The following is an 18451-nucleotide window of genomic DNA, read 5'->3' on the forward strand; positions in this document are numbered from 1 at the left end:
CAGCCGTCTAGCGAGAGTGTTAATAGTGTGTTGCTGTATTATAGTGCACGGTACCATAACCCTGTATATTTACTGACACTGTATATAAGTACTAATCATTGTCGTCCATTGCATGTTTAACACCATAACCACTAATAATTGTATTGTGACCTTAACTTGTGCTTTGACCTATGCTAACCGTACTGTAACCGCTATTTGTAAAGACGATGTTACTGGGGTGTGTTATAGACGGGTAATTCATATATAGAGAATTATAGCGTGGGTGACTGTATAGTTTCGCCAAAGGGCATAATATTGATTATCTAGTGACTGGTGTAACAGCTGTGTGTGTACGGGAATTCCCTGAGTGTTTATTGTGTTATTGTGTACGTTTTCACTTGGTAACTGTACCATGTGGTGCTGTTGCCAGAGGAAACCCTATTTGGTTCAGCCCTAAGTCAAGATCTACTGGATTTCGAGTCCATCCCAGGAGAGTGTGTATTGTTACAATATGTAGATGACTTGTTGATAGCAGCAGTTACAAAAGAAATCTGTCAGCAAGCAACGCACGATCTACTACACATTCTATGGAAGGCAGGATACAAGGTGTCTAGAAAGAAGGCTCAGTTGTGTTTGCCAACTGTCAAATATCTGGGATTCCATATCTCTGAAGGTCAAAGAATTATGGGGCCAGAGAGAAAAGAAGCTGTGTGCTAAATACCAATACCCAAGAATAGAAGACAAGTGCGAGAATTCTTGGGGGCAGCAGGCTTCTGTAGGATATGGATTCCCAGCTACGCGATACTGGCAAAACCTCTGTACGCAGCTATCAAAGGTACAGAGCACGACCCCTTCTTATGGACCCAAGAACAGCAAACGGCATTTGAAGATGTGAAGAAGGCTTTGATGAGTGCCCCAGCATTAGGTCTACCTCATCACACACGACCATTCTACTTATATGTACACGAGCAAAGAAGAATGGCTGTGGGAGTATTGACACAGTAATTGGGATCATGGCAAAGACCTGTTGCCTACATGTCTAAGCAATTGGATGCAGTGGCCAGCGGACTTCCACCTTGTCTAAGAGCCGTAGCTGCAGCCGCCCTGCTAGTAGCTGAAGCCGATAAACTCACTCTGGGTCAAGAACTTTATGTACGAGTCCCACATGCAGTACAGACGTTGTTGGATTACAAAGGAAATCATTGGTTTAGTAACAGCCGTATGACCAAGTATCAAGCAATGTTGTGTGAAAACCCCAGAGTGCATTTAGAGACTGTAAACACCTTAAATCCAGCTACCCTTTTGCCACAACCTACTGAAAGTCAACATGATTGTTTGGAAGTAATGGATGAAGTATTCTCAAGTAGACCAGATCTTCGTGATTTTCCCATCCAGAACCCTGATGTTCAATATTATACCGACGGCAGTAGTTATGTGAAAGAAGGGATCCGCTATGCAGGATATGCAGTAACAACAATAGACAAGGTGATAGAAGCTCGGCCACTGGCGAAAGGAACATCAGCACAAAAGGCAGAATTGATAGCACTGACACGAGCGTTACAATTGGCTGAAGGTTTAAGAGTGAACATCTACACGGACTCCAAATATGCGTTTTTAACCACTCATGCCCACGGAGCTTTGTATAAAGAAAGAGGACTACTGAATTCAGAAGGCAAAGAAATCAAATACGCAGCTGAAATCCTACAACTATTGGAAGCAGTGTGGGAGCCGAAAGAAGTCGGTATCATACATTGTCGAGCGCATCTGAGAGGAGATGGTGATGTAAGTAAGGGAAATCGGATGGCAGATAGTGCAGCTAAGCGTGCTGCTGAATCAGGAAGACAGGAGTATGTGGGGCATATAGCTGCTCTAATACCAACTCCACTGTCTCAATGGACTCCAGTTTATACAGCTCAAGAAGAGGAGTGGTTAAACACTGAACCTGGAAAGTATTTGGAGAACAAGTGGTATCAGCTAGAAGATGGAAGAATAGTCATACCAGCATCACTAGCGGTAGAAATTGTCCAAAATTATCATAACGGGACACATTCTGGGAGAGACAGTACAGAGGAATCTCTCAGGAAACATTTCTACATACCAAGATTTTCCAACTTGACTCAGGCCATTGTACGAAGATGTGTAACGTGTGCTAAAAATAATGCAAGACAAGGACCAGTAAAGCCACCAGGAGTCCAGTTTATGGGGGGACTCCCCATGTCCGATTTACAAATTGACTTTACAGTGATGCCTAAATCGGGTGGACATCGTTACCTGCTGGTAATTGTGTGCACCTATTCAGGCTGGGTAGAAGCATGTCCTACTCGTACAGAGAAAGCAGGAGAAGTTGTGAGATTCCTGCTACGAGAAATAATACCCCGATATGGACTACCCTGTTCTATAGGATCGGACAATGGTCCAGCTTTTGTTCATCAGTGCCTACAACAACTGACTCATATGCTTGGTATAAAGTGGAGGCTTCATACAGCATATAGACCCCAGAGTTCTGGTAAGGTAGAGAGAATGAATAGAACTATTAAGAACCAGTTGGCTAAAATGTGTCAGGAAACCCAACTTAAGTGGAACGTTCTCTTACCCATAGCTTTATTGCGAATCCGCAGTACCCCTACCAGAAGGATGGGCCTCTCTCCTTTTGAAATCATGTATGGGCGACCACCTCCCGTACTTGGTAACTTAAGGGGGGATTTGAGTCAGTTGGGAGAAGGAATTACCCGGCAGCAGGTTGTAGAGTTGGGTAAGACTATGGAGGAGGTACAGAAATGGGTACAAGATAGATTACCTGTGAATATTTATCCCCCTGTTCATAGTTATCATCCAGGAGATCAAGTGTGGATTAAAGAGTGGAATAATGTACCGTTAGGGCCCAAGTGGAGAGGTCCTTATGTTGTTCTTTTGTCTACCCCTACAGCAATAAAAGTAGCCGAAGTGACTCCGTGGATACATCACTCCAGGGTTAAACCAGCAGCAGTCGATTCTTGGCAAGTTACAGCAGATCCAGAGAATCCCTGCAAGATCCGGTTAAAACGCACTACTCAGTCGGAGTAACGAGGAACTATTGTGGATTACAAATTTTATTGTTACAGGGATTTCGTGAAGTGAGTGTTTTTAGACGGCCATAATAAAGCCTGTCCGCTTACCGACATATAGTTTATAAGCCAGGGAAAGTCTCGAAGGGACTCCTGTGAAGACGAGCAGAACTCCATTCCCTGCAGCCCTTACATCCTGGAAGTTGAGGTGCCTTCGCACGGACGAAGACTGAGGATGACGGCGAAAGATGTGTTTTTGATAGTGTTTATTTATGTGTATTTTTATATTCAGGAAGGTAGAGGTACCGACACTCCTAGCTGTGAGGTATGCATTAAGACTACGAGAACAGGTAACCATATTTCCCAAACCCTAATTTGGCACTCACAATACGAGTGTAAAGGAGATGTATCAAGATGTAGATACCTAAATATAGACTATAGTGTGTGCCATTTAGGAGTAGGAGAACCTAAGTGCTTCAGTCCGGAGTATCAACCTCGTACAATTTGGTTGACTCTCAGGAATGGAGATCCTCAGGGGACCCTAATTAATAAGACGGTGTTAGAATCCGTACATTCTTCGGGTGTTCTGCTATTTGATGCGTGTAAAGCGATATCGAGTGGTAGAAAGCCGTGGAATGTATGTGGGGATCTTAGATGGGAGAGGACGTATGGGTCTAATGATAAATATATTTGTCCCAGTAGTAAAAATAATCATGTGAGTCCTAGATGCCCAAATAAAGACTATAACTTTTGCCCATATTGGTCTTGTGTGGGGTGGGCGACTTGGGGACAGACAGTAGACAAAGACATGATAGTGACTAAGTTGCCTACCAGCCCATATTGTAAGTCTATGGAATGTAATCCCATGCATATACTTATAAATAACCCCGATAAGTTCTTAGACAAATATGGCAATTTATTTGGGTTTCAAATATACGGGACGGGTTTAGATCCTGGGACAGTATTGTTTATAGGGATAGAGACTGATACGGTATCCTCCCAAACTCATCAAGTATACCATTCCTTTTATGAAGAGATGAGTATAGATAATAAGATCCCCCATAATGCTAAAAACCTGTTCATTGACTTAGCTGAAAGTATTGCCGGTAGTCTTAATGTTACCAACTGCTATGTGTGTGGAGGTACTAACATGGGAGACCAATGGCCTTGGGAAGCAAAGGAGGTAATGTCCGGTTCTGAGGCAGTTGACCAACTAATATCTACACAAGCCGATTATCATATGAGTGTTAGAGGTAAATCTGAGTGGAGATTAAAGACCTCCATCATAGGTTATGTTTGCATAGCAAGGAAAGGAATAATGTATAATACTTCTGTAGGAGAATTAACTTGTCTAGGGCAAAAAGCTTATGATGATGATACAAAGAATACAACTTGGTGGTCGGCTTCAAATGTCTCAGAACCATCTAACCCGTTTGCTAGATACGCCAATTTAAAGGATGTGTGGTTTGACCTATCCATCACATCTACCTGGAGAGCCCCAGCAAATTTGTACTGGATCTGTGGTAAGAAAGCCTATTCGGAGTTGCCACAGGACTGGGAAGGGGCATGTGTGTTGGGTATGCTCAAACCATCCTTCTTCTTGTTACCGATTGAAACAGGTGAGACTTTAGGTGTTAAAGTGTATGATGTGAATCATAGGAAGAAAAGGGGACCCATAGAGATAGGCGCCTGGGAAGATGATGAATGGCCTCCCCAGCGTATCATAGATTATTATGGGCCAGCCACGTGGGCTGAGGATGGTACCTTTGGTTACAGAACCCCTATTTATATGCTCAACCGAATTATAAGATTACAGGCGGTGGTTGAGATTATCACCAACGAGACATCACAAGCGCTCAATCTTCTAGCGAAGCATAATACCAGGATGAGGACAGCAGTCTACCAAAATAGATTAGCCTTGGATTACCTTTTGGCAGTAGAGGGAGGTGTATGTGGGAAGTTTAACCTGAGCAATTGCTGTCTTCAAATAGATGACGAAGGGCAAGCAATAGCTGAGCTTACTAGCCATATGGTTAAACTAGCGCATGTGCCTACTCAGGTATGGAAAGGGTATAATCCAAGTAGTTGGTTTGGTAGCTGGTATGAGTGGTTTGGAGGGCTTAAGGCAGTGGTAGGTGGAGTCCTACTGATTTTAATGTTGTGTCTACTCCTGCCGTGTCTTATACCCTTAGTAGTTAGGTCTGTGCAAAGCCTGATAGAAAATATAGCAGAGAGGAAGGCTGCTGCACAGATAATGGCGATTTATAAGTATAAGGCTCTAGATCAGGGAGAACCAATGCAGGAAGATGAGTGTTGAAGATTCACATCATAAGATAAGTCTGGTCTGGTTCAAGGTAACTTGCGGTGTATGCAAACCAAGGTAAGTGATGCCTCAAGTAATTGTAAAATATCAAGAGGCATCAAAGGGGGGAATGTGGTGGAATCTCGGTAAAAATAAATTTAGTAGGCCGAGATTACCACGTGGCATGTGTACGTGCATATGCTGACGTATCGATCAGTTGGTTGCACGAGGCAAGATACGATCAGTAGTGTACGGAGCATGTGCAAGAATACAGGATGTAGTATTCCCCCTCCTCCATTGTGCTTGACAAGCCATGCGGTCAAGCAGGAAGTTAATTCTCATTTGTGTTGATTGGTTAAGAGAATGTGCGGGTGGAGCTTAATATGGGAGGAGTTATGTGCCTATATAAGGAGCCTGCACTATTGTCCGGGACTCAGAACTTGCTGTATTTTGGTGACGCTAGTCCCTCTGAGTCCCGATCGGTGATCCAATAAAGAATCTCTTCCTTCCTGAAGAAACCTGTGTCCATCTCTCTGTGCTTCGCTTCCGCCAGTTTCTCCGGTATCAGTAGAGAACAAAATCCATCTCTTTAATTAAGGTAGAGATACCAGGTCATGTGCTGGACCGCTGCTGCCATATTGGGAAAGGGCAAAGGAAGGGAAAGAATCTAGTAGACCAATCTAGTTGCTAGAATTGTAAACAAAAGGCAGATATCTGCAATTTTGTAGCAAATTTAAATTTATGCTTTCCATATATAGCCAAGTATTCCAGATACCTCTGTAATTTACTTGATAAAGCCTATGAGACATGACAAACGTGTTGTGGATTATTTTATTTTATTACCTCTATTTTGGCTTCTGGTCCTCTTTGTCAAGCACTCTCCAGTGAAGTCTGGACATCTGATCCTTGGTGAAGATTGTACCATCTACACTGAAAACACTGAGTGGTTTGGATGCTTAAATTAATGTGAGTACGGCTTCAACAATGAGCGATATATTGTGTTTTTTTCTCTTCTATTTAACATCTATGCTGCTCTAGAAACTGAGATAAATATGTCAAATGAAAAATACTTGAGTTAGGGATTGTATCGTCCTACGCATGCTATTATAAACTTGAGATGTAAGCTCATCCTTTGTGAGTGCATTTCCTATTTCTTACAATACTCACTTTATTTTACAATATCACAGTATTGCATTTTTCCTTTTGTTATTGCATATCCGTCACCTATATCCATTAGTAAGGATTATACAACTATACCATTGTGACCAGAGCATGTTTAACGCTCTATATTATGTGAGTGTGAATTCACATATTCTTGTTGTGTGTTATCACTTATTGAGAACTACTGCACCATCAATTCATCATTCACCATCTTTTCTCTATTTTGTATGTACCCACAGACAAAGGTCCAAGCTCCGTAAGATACCAGATTGGAAATTTTGGACTGTGTCCCCAGGACTCTTTTAGCATTTTCTGCTCAAATAGATTATCCAATTGTTATTACACAAAACAAAAAATCTAGCTGTAAGACAGATTTAATCAATTGTGCTAAAAACACACCAAAAACAAACCACTAAAACTAGCGCAATATTATCTGGAACAGTTTGATATTCACCATCACATATAACTAACCACTACACAATGTGCCCAGAGACTTTGCTCCCTGGTGTCCCATTATTAGGGAACTGCCTAGTGACTCAGGGCACAAGAACCCATCTGAGAACACAAAAGTGCTCTCTGCAAGATCCTTCATTGGTAAGCCAGCATGCTTGATTGGCAGGCAGCTTGGCATGCTTTGACCTGCCAATTCTTGGATGGGCAAGCCTTTATTCATTGGTCCATCCACTTTAACCAGGGATGCATCTCATTGATGCAGCACCTTTCGAACCACACACAAATCACGACATAAATACCACCATTTATTTAGCTTTCTGTTCATTTCTCAGATCAAGAGAACTTACTTCTATGAACGTCCCTTCCCCAGACTACATTAAGATATCTCAACCACAAAATACAAGACCACTACGTATTACCTCTCAGCCATACCAAATCTAGCAACACGCCAAACCTTCCGTAATATGTATATGTAATATATTGTAATATGCTTCATTTGTAGGCTGTATAATCCTGTATGGTATACTCTTTTTTGCCCTCTTTTATTACAGGCCCACCGCATCGTTGGTTCCGGCAAACCAAAACCGACTTTTTAATATTATTAGATGTCTCATATAATTTGTTCTCATTACGGCTTTTGATACCCCAACCACAAATGTAAGGCTGGGCCTGTAGTTGTGGGAGGGGTGTGGTTTCCCTTCCTAAGGACGCCAGACCGCTCCCCATTATCATTTCAGTTTGGCAATATCCCCCTCCCACCACTCCATTTTCTCATATGAATATATCTAGGGTGGGCACTCTTTTATTACAGGCACACCGTATAGTCGGTTCTGGCACACCACCACCGACTTTTTCATATTATTATATATGTATAGTGTAGATTGGATTAGCCGTATTAGTCCAGTAGACAAGATGTCAAAATACCAGAGTATTGCAGTATGCAATGATACAGTGGCGTACATACCAGGGCCGCAGGGGTCGCGGCTACGACCGGGCCCGGCCCACCAGGGGGCCCGGCCGCCCTGCGACCCAGGTTTGTACCCACAGGGCCAGCCTCTTCTGCTGGGGGGCCCAGGAGCCGGACACCTCCGGGCCCCCCGAGGCTGGCCCTGCTGTCACCCGGATGGCTGGCGGGCGCGCGAGGGAGCACTGTCCCCTGGGTGCTCCCTCTTCAGCTCCCTCGCGCACCACACTGAAACCGGAGCCGGAAGATGACGTCATCTTCCGGCTCCGGCATCAGTACGCGGCGCGCGAGGGAGCTTTAGAGGGAGCACCCAGGGGACAGTGCTCCCTCGCGCGCCCGCCAGCCAGCCGGGGTACAGCAGGGCCAGCAACACCACTGGACCCCAGGGAATCCCCCCAGCTCTCCCACAGGTAAGGAGGCTGGGGGGATTAAATAAAAAAAAACGTTTGAGTGTGTTAGTGTTAGTGAGTGTGTTAGTGTTAGTGAGTGTGTGTGTTAGTGTTAGTGAGTGTGTGTGTGTTAGTGAGTGTGTGTGTTAGTGTTAGTGAGGTGTGTGTTAGTGAGTGTGTTAGTGTTAGTGAGTGTGTGTGTTAGTGTTAGTGAGTGTGTTAGTGTTAGTGAGTGTGTTAGTGTTAGTGAGTGTGTGTGTGTTAGTGAGTGTGTGTGTTAGTATTAGTGTGTGTGTGTGTTAGTGTTAGTGAGTGTGTTAGTGTTAGTGAGTGTGTGTGTTAGTGAGTGTGTGTTAGTGTTAGTGAGTGTGTGTGTTAGTGTTAGTGAGTGTGTGTTAGTGAGTGTGTGTGTTAGTGAGTGTGTTAGTGTTAGTGTTAGTGAGTGTGTGTGTTAGTGAGTGTGTGTGTTAGTGAGTGTGTGTGTTAGTGTTAGTGAGTGTGTGTTAGTGTTAGTGAGTGTGTGTTAGTGTTAGTGAGTGTGTGTGTTAGTGTTAGTGAGTGTGTTAGTGTTAGTGAGTGTGTGTGTGTTAGTGAGTGTGTGTGTGTTAGTGAGTGTGTGTGTTAGTGAGTGTGTGTGTTAGTGAGTGTGTGTGTTAGTGAGTGTGTGTGTTAGTGTTAGTCAGTGTGTGTGTTAGTGAGTGTGTGTGTTAGTGAGTGTGTTAGTGTTAGTGTTAGTGAGTGTGTGTGTGTTAGTGTTAGTGAGTGTGTGTGTGTTAGTGAGTGTGTGTGTTAGTGAGTGTGTGTGTTAGTGAGTGTGTGTGTGTGTTAGTGAGTGTGTGTGTGTGTTAGTGAGTGTGTGTGTGTTAGTGTGTGTGTCTGTTACTGAGTATGTTTGTGTGCGTCTGTCACTGAGTGTGTGTGTCAGTAAATGTGTGCGTCTGTTCATGAGAGTGTGTGTGTGTCTTAAGCACTTACCTTTCTCCAGCGCCGGACTCCCTTAACGCTGGGGATCTCTCCGTCCCCATCCGCCTCTCAGCTCCGAATGCACATGCGTGGCAAGAGCCACACGCGCATTCAAACCGCCCATAGGAAAGCATTACTCAATGCTTTCCTATGGACGTTCAGCGTCTTCTCACTGTGATTTTCACAGTGAGAATCGCAGAAAATCCTCTAGCGGCTGTCAATGAGACAGCCACTAGAGGCTGGATTAACCCTCAGTGAAACATAGCAGTTTCTCTGAAACTGCTATGTTTTCAGCTGCAGGGTTAAAACTAGAGAGACCTGGCACCCAGACCACTTCATTGAGCTGATGTGATCTGGGTGTCTGTAGTGGTCCTTTAAGTGTATGTGTTTATGCATGCACTGGCATACATACCGCGGTCGCACGGGTTGCAGCCCTGCGACCAGGTGCCCGCCGCCATGTGTTGCGGCCCCAGCCTGCGCAGAGTAAGCGCTCGTGCGGGGGGAGGGGGGGCCCCGGATCAGTTTTCGCACCGGGGCCCCATGGGTTGTGTGTACGCCACTGCAATGATACCTTTTTTTTATTGGACTAACATAATATTTCAAAGACAAGCTTTCGATAGTTTTCCTCTCTTCCTCGGGTCTGAAGCAATACTCTGGTATTTTGGCATTATATATATATATATTTTTTTTTTTTTTGTGGTGAGAAGGAGTGGATATGTATTGCCTGGTTCTCGTCACCTTGCAGTCATGAGTTGGGCAACAGAGAGATGGATTTTGTTTTTTTGAGAGGGTAATGTTGGAGCCGCTAATAAGAACCAGATATGTAAATCCAGCTCTGTTATTTCTTAATGTTACTGATTAATTTAGCAACATTACATAGCAATAAATCGGAAGAACTAGTAAAGTTAAGTTACTGGAATGATGTGATTTATCAGGCTTATAACACCAAACCATTCAAAGTATCTTCACGTGGGAGATGGACCTCTTCTAATTCTGCATTGCAGCTGAAAACCAAATAAGACTGCTGCATTCTCACATCATCGTATCCATACGAAATCAATTATATTTTTTCATTTGCTGTTTTTATCTGCAGCAGGACAGTAATATTGAAACATTAAAACATTATATGACTATACATACTGTTACGGACCGTTTCAGCATAAAAGGGGAAAAATCCGTTTAGGCGATAATCCCCTTTTCCCAAACAAGGCACAGCTACTATAAAAGCACCAAAACTCACGAATTCGGATATAAATGAATGCACCAAACTCCCGAACTGCATACAAGGGAATAAGGTAGCACTCCAGCTGGAACCTCACGAATAGCTGCTAGCAGATGAATAGGGAAAAGCAGACATCAGCTTACACTCCTTAGCAATCAATCTCCAACAGCATACAGTGAATCCCCCCAAGAACGAGACAAGGCTCCGTGTTGAAGGTCAAGCAGTGGTCTGTTTATTCAGGGCTACCTGCCCCTGTATTTATGCAGGTCTCCCACCTGGTGGACACTCCCCTAGGGGACCAGATGGAAGACTGAAACAGCCGACAGACATGTATCATTTTCGTACACACAGCCACAATACTTTCCCACAATGCATCCTGGTTTCCTCCTCCCTGCCCTGGAGATAATTAATGAAGTAATTCAATTATCTCCTAAGACAAAGGCCAGACTCCATTATGCACATGGTGACACAGAAACAGACTATCACTTTAAAATACATACAGACACATTTTATACATAAAACACAGACATGTAACATATCCCCAGATAGCTCAGGTCTGGGCGCACATTATTAGGTGAATGGCACCCAGACCACACAAATACATTTTAATTGCCATGGAGCTAAAGTCTTTAATTATACGAACAGGCTCCATGGCAGGCTATCTGGGTTACTACAGTTCACATAAAACATAAACTACCGAATTTCCCTGCATTCACCAAATCCATTCGAATTAGAACCAGGGGCTGGAGGTTCAGCGGTGCCTGCACGTAAAAGTGTCCGATTTTGGTGCATGAAAGCCGGGCAGAAAAGTGTTGGCTGCCCGGGGAGCTCCAGAACAGCGCCACCTAGCGGCCGCTAAGTGTAACAGCGGCCACACAGTTAACAGGCAATTAACCGCAGCTTCAGGGAGGTAAATGGAGGGCACACTCCAGCTTCTGGGTGGCCAATTAACAACGCCGGCCGGCTTCCCACGGCTCTGGGGAGGTTGGTGAACGGCTGTTTGTTCGGTAGATGAAATCTACCGAACTGCTGTGCAGAAAGGGAGAAATAAATCATTCTGCACAGTAAAATTAACCCTTTAGCTGCCGGTCCATAGTCCAGAGGTAGCAGGCGGGCAACCAGGCTCCTCCAATACAATGTGGCGAGATTGGTTTCGTCACATCTCTCCCCCTTTCCAAAAAGACTAACAGGGTACCTGACCTCCTGCCGGTCAGTGCCCTTGTTAGTCCAGCAACCCACCCACAAAGCAAAAAAAACAGTACAGCCCACCCACAATAAATAGTTACTACACCTGGGTAGAGGAGAAGTTTGTCCCGGTCCAGGTGCCTCACCACGGCTGTGTAGGGGACTGGTAGGCTGCCTTGGTGGGTTGCTGAGTGGGCAGAGACCAGCGGTACTCTGTCCTGGTGCCAGCACTACCACCGGAGTAGTCTGGTTGGAGCCTGGTTGCTGGAGACGGACTGTCTCCCCCTTAGTTGCATAGCTCTGCTGCTGAGTGGGGAGACCGGTTGTCTCCCCCTTGGATACACAGCTCTGTCGTGGGGGGGTAGGACCGACCATCCCTACCCCCTGTGTGGTAAGTGCAGAGACCACGGTCCCATCTGCACTGGTGGGGGGTTTACAGTCTCCCCCTGGTACATTAAGCTGCCGCTGGGGAGAGGGGGTAACAAGTTTCTCTCCTGATAGAACGCTCTGCACATTAATGATCCGCCGCTGGGGAGAGGTGGTAACAAGCTCCTCTCCCATACATATTCCTAGTCTTTGCGGAGGGAGACCGACTGTCTCTCCTCCCAATACAGAGTCCTGCCGCTGGGGAAAGGAGACAGGGCTCTCTATTCCCTGCTGGATACTCTGCCGCTGGAGAATGGAGACTGGGCCCCCAATTCCCGAAAACTCACGCTGCCGCTGGGGAGGGAGGACGCTGCTCTCCTCTCCCTGTATTCCACATTGCCCTCCTGGCATATCACTCTGCTGCTGGGGGGCAGGAACAACTACCTCTGCCCCCTGTAACTCAGCCTGCCGCTGGGGAGGGAGGCCACTGCTCTCCTCTCCCTGCACTTCACATTGCCCTCCTGGCATATCACTCTGCTGCTGGGGGACAGGAACAACTACCTCTGCCCCCTGTAACTCAGCCTGCCGCTGGGGAGGGAGGACGCTGCTCTCCTCTCCCTGCACTTCACATTGCCCTCCTGGCATATCACTCTGCTGCTGGGGGGCAGGAACAACAACCTCTGCCCCCTGTAACTCAGCCTGCCGCTGGGGAGGGAGGACGCTGCTCTCCTCTCCCTGCACTTCACATTGCCCTCCTGGCATATCACTCTGCTGCTGGGGGGCAGGAACAACTACCTCTGCCCCCTGTAACTCAGCCTGCCGCTGGGGAGGGAGGACGCTGCTCTCCTCTCCCTGCACTTTACACTGCCGCTGGGGAATGGAGACTGGGCTCCCAATTCCCTGCAGGCTCGGTGGAGAGACCTCGGTCCCATCTCCACTGGCCACCTGGGGTTCTTCCCAGTAAAATTGTACAATATCTTCCCAGGTGAAGGGGTCTGGATCTGGGTCTGCGCTTCCCTGTTGAGCCTTCTCACTGGAGTGGAACAGATTTTGGTAGTCCTGTTCCAGCTCCATCTCTCGGGTTACTAGGTGGACCAGGTCTTGCTCAATTTCATGAGTGTCGTCCCAGTCATACCTGCTCTCCCTCCACTCAAAGAGATCACTGAACCGGGCTTGTGTGGGGCTCCCAAATTCAGGCTCTGCAAAAGTCTCCCATAACAAGCCAGGACCATCAAACTCCTCTCCCTCTGGCTTGTCATGCTCGGCTGTCCAGGGCAGGTGCCGTGCAACATACCACCAAAGCGCCTGGTAGGCATCCTCCAGCCACATCTCCTGCCATACCCGGAGCTCCAATTCTTTTACCCATTCCTCCCTGGGCTGCTCTCCCAGGAAGGGCATCCGCAGGGCTAGTCGCTCCTGCAAACGCTGATCTTCCTTGGGAAGTCTCTCACCTCGTTGGTATTCCACAATGTCCAGTGCCTGGTACCAGATGCCTTTCCTTAACGCCTCCCGGTCATCCATGTCACCCTCATCGTACTCCACTGCTGGTTCCATGCTGTTGCTTTTAGGGTCGCTGTACTGGGACATGCGTTGCCCTCAAATTGTAAAAATCCAAAGCAATGGTGTTCTGTAGCTGTCCTTCTGGCTGTAGGAACGATCCCGCCGCTTGCCACCAATTGTTACGGACCGTTTCAGCATAAAAGGGGAAAAATCCGTTTAGGCGATAATCCCCTTTTCCCAAACAAGGCACAGCTACTATAAAAGCACCAAAACTCACGAATTCGGATATAAATGAATGCACCAAACTCCCGAACTGCATACAAGGGAATAAGGTAGCACTCCAGCTGGAACCTCACGAATAGCTGCTAGCAGATGAATAGGGAAAAGCAGACATCAGCTTACACTCCTTAGCAATCAATCTCCAACAGCATACAGTGAATCCCCCCAAGAACGAGACAAGGCTCCGTGTTGAAGGTCAAGCAGTGGTCTGTTTATTCAGGGCTACCTGCCCCTGTATTTATGCAGGTCTCCCACCTGGTGGACACTCCCCTAGGGGACCAGATGGAAGACTGAAACAGCCGACAGACATGTATCATTTTCGTACACACAGCCACAATACTTTCCCACAATGCATCCTGGTTTCCTCCTCCCTGCCCTGGAGATAATTAATGAAGTAATTCAATTATCTCCTAAGACAAAGGCCAGACTCCATTATGCACATGGTGACACAGAAACAGACTATCACTTTAAAATACATACAGACACATTTTATACATAAAACACAGACATGTAACATATCCCCAGATAGCTCAGGTCTGGGCGCACATTATTAGGTGAATGGCACCCAGACCACACAAATACATTTTAATTGCCATGGAGCTAAAGTCTTTAATTATACGAACAGGCTCCATGGCAGGCTATCTGGGTTACTACAGTTCACATAAAACATAAACTACCGAATTTCCCTGCATTCACCAAATCCATTCGAATTAGAACCAGGGGCTGGAGGTTCAGCGGTGCCTGCACGTAAAAGTGTCCGATTTTGGTGCATGAAAGCCGGGCAGAAAAGTGTTGGCTGCCCGGGGAGCTCCAGAACAGCGCCACCTAGCGGCCGCTAAGTGTAACAGCGGCCACACAGTTAACAGGCAATTAACCGCAGCTTCAGGGAGGTAAATGGAGGGCACACTCCAGCTTCTGGGTGGCCAATTAACAACGCCGGCCGGCTTCCCACGGCTCTGGGGAGGTTGGTGAACGGCTGTTTGTTCGGTAGATGAAATCTACCGAACTGCTGTGCAGAAAGGGAGAAATAAATCATTCTGCACAGTAAAATTAACCCTTTAGCTGCCGGTCCATAGTCCAGAGGTAGCAGGCGGGCAACCAGGCTCCTCCAATACAATGTGGCGAGATTGGTTTCGTCACACATACAATATATAATTATATATTTTTTTTAACCTGGTGAAATATCACATAACTTCATACATCGTAGCATTGCACAATGATATGTTAAATCCCTTATGTTTCAATCTTTAAATACTATATGACACTAATATTAGCAGCCGCTACATTACTTTCCTTGGCATTGCAATATAATAATTTCACAAAACCCGGAAAATGTGATGATTTATTGATTGAATTATTGTTTTTTTATACCTGTGTTTGAAAGATTACATTGTGCTGTGAAATGTGACATTATATAAAACCCTCCAGACGGAGAGAAAAGCACAATGAAATAATAACAGAACAAAATATCCTGCGTTCATCGTGGCCAGGAAATTTCACTTGATACAATGTTATGAAAGAAAACCCCCTACATCAGATAAATACGGCTAATTGTAGGCTCCATTAATGTGAGTGCATGGAATTGTTCAAACTGTGTCAATGATTGGAAATACTAAACATTATAATCGCATTTCATGCCATCATCATGCAATGGCCCCTAAACACCTTATGTCGGTATGGAATAATAAAATTATTTAGAATCTACATGTTAATAGGTGGGATTTAGAAAATTTATGATAATGCAATACTTGACCATTAAAGGTAACCCCAATCACTGTAACCAGCTGTAGTTATTATGGTGCCACAAATGCTCTGACACCCCTCTCACTGTAAGCAGTAAAACTGTTTTAGAATGTTTTTGCTTTTTGCCCAGGGTCTGCCCAGTGCCACTCAACAGATTCTATATGTAGATAGGGGAACCGTAAGCTCCGTATTATGAAGTTCTAGCTGCTCTCCTGAGCTAAGAACTAGGATACAAGGCTAACTTATTGGCTAAGAGTATCAGCTGCACTGCCGCACCTAGGCTGTAGTAGAGGCAGGGAATGGCTCCCCAGAGGACGCCAGGTAAGAAAACACATATGTTCATAACATCTCTTTGCCATCCAGATTTTGGTCGATTTGTTCAGATATTGAGAAAATGAAATTCCACATTATCTTGGTTATATAAAAGTGTCTGGACATTGGGTGCTGGGTCAAACAAGCCAAGAATTTGACATAAAATGGAAGAACTTCACCCAAAAACCTGCACGATAACCTATAAAATAAGTACTTGGAGTATATCAGAATTTTCACTAAACTAAACACCAACATGTTCATACTTCTAGATGACCCACTTATTTAGTTTTAGCCGATCAGTCAAAACCCGTCTCCATGCTTCATATACTGTATCATATTTTCAATTTCTTTTTTAACTTTTAAAACAGCTTGAAGGCATCTCAAAATCTCCTGCACCTGAATGTTCACATATGTCAAATAATGTGGCACCCTATTATACTATGTTTCTAGCTCAACTGAGTTTTTAGTACTTCATAAATAATTGATACTATTACATCTTTAAATATAGACATTTTAAATATTTAAATATAGTCACTTAATTTAGACATGTATACCATATACATAATATACTGGACCAAAATCAGCGTATTGGAATATGTTTATATTCATTTCATAAAATGGCCCTAATTCTTTCTTGGTTACAAGAGAAATCTGTAAGACATTTGAAACCATATCAGTTCAAGAGCTGATGTTTGCACAGCAGGAAATATAGTACATTAAGCATAAATATCAAAGTGTTTGACAATGTAATGACCATTCTAATGAGCCGACATTCAAACAAAGCATTGGCTCCATCTAACAGAAATGAGATACAATTACAGAATGTGCAGGTTTGTTTTCTCAACACTGAGAACATGTCTAACTAGAACAGATATAAGTCACAATGTGTACTTCTTTACCTGTCTAAAAGAAGGGTAAGCTACGTTGTACCAGTCCAGTTGACATAGATGAAGACAGATGAGCATTGGAGACATTTCTTAACGAGATAGCTGGACTCCCCAATGCACAGAATGAGCACTGTCTGTACATGTTTTTTTCCCTGAACATTGATAAGATATATATTTACTATCTGCTGGTTGACTAGTAACTTTTCATCCCTTACGGAGTTTAATAAGTTATATTTATATTCACCCCATTGCCCCCCCCCCCCCCCCCCTCCCCCATATCCAGATGCTATCATTATGATACACTGGTAGAAATGACAAAGACACATTTGTTGAAAGATTTTCTAGAGCTCTAAAAACTTCAAGATTTGAAAAGTGGTTCTTGTCGGATGAAAAACTGATGGACACTAAAAGCCGAAAACTGTAATTTCAGTAAACATTCTCTACATTATCAACAAGTACATCTTGGCAGATGTAATGTGTATATATATATATAAATAAATAAATGAATGGATAGATAGATAAATAAATAAATAAAAATAAGGTGAATAGTTTGATTTTCCATGTTCAGCATGTGAGAATACTTGCAAAAATATTAGGAGGAAATGTAGGGCTTAGTGGTCCAGTTGGGGAGATTTCTATATATTCCCTAACTTGATTGCATTGATCATGGGCATCAGAGTGCTCCCTTCATCGGATGAGAGGAAATGTTATATCACTGATATCACTTCCACCCAGCATTACTGTGAAGCACAGCTGTTAGGCGCAGTGTCAATGTAGTGCATTGAAAGGGAGGGGATATGGCATTTGGTCATGTCCATGCCTTCTGGTTCTCAGTGGGCTGCTGTCAGATCGCTTACCTCTGGGACAAAGAAATCGGGTCCTAATGGCGAATTTGCCAAATTGAATTCGGCGCATAATGATGACATATCCACTTATGCTAAAAACGGATTCTACCGTCTACGAATCATAAGAAATTCCCTTATGATGTGGAACAATAGAAGTTAAGTTATGCCTATATATTATTACCTCTCCCACTCCATGTTGCCCTGTTGTGGTACTAGTAGCACAAGAGTGCATTCCTTGTATTTCCTGTTCCTATTTTTTTATTGTGTCCATTTACTCGATTCTCCTGATCTCTGGAGTCCTTTGATCTTGACTTGTTATAACATTTATCCGTGTCTCTCCTGTCCTTGACCTCAGCATTCTCCTCTACCATTAGTGCGGCCACTCTAAGGGACGATTTATGGCTTGTCTATTTGTTGTCTGTATGTCTATCTTTCACACTGATCTTAACAGCTGCTCTGCACCAAATCCTGTACTGTCAGAACTGGGGGGACAGCACTGAGTTTTACACCTTCTATAACTGATCTTGTAGCTCTGCTGTTTAGGGTGACTACAGGGGACAATGACCAAGGCTCTTGGGTCCATCTACTTAAAGAATACCTGTTTGGATTCATTGTTTACACCCATGCTGAAATACTTTAGACAGTATATAGAAATTAGAAAAATATGAGTGTCATACCGTTTTTAACTACTTATCCATTTGTTTACAAACTGTATTATTGGGCTATGATGGTTATAATTTTTCTTTACAGTCACATTCAAGAAGATCCTGTATGGTATATGCTATTTTATTTAATATATATTCACTTTAATTTACACAAAGTGCGTTGTTTATTTATTATTGTATATCGAAGTGAAA

This window comes from Pelobates fuscus, chromosome 2, assembly GCF_036172605.1.
Source record: "Pelobates fuscus isolate aPelFus1 chromosome 2, aPelFus1.pri, whole genome shotgun sequence".
Taxonomy (NCBI): domain Eukaryota; kingdom Metazoa; phylum Chordata; class Amphibia; order Anura; family Pelobatidae; genus Pelobates; species Pelobates fuscus.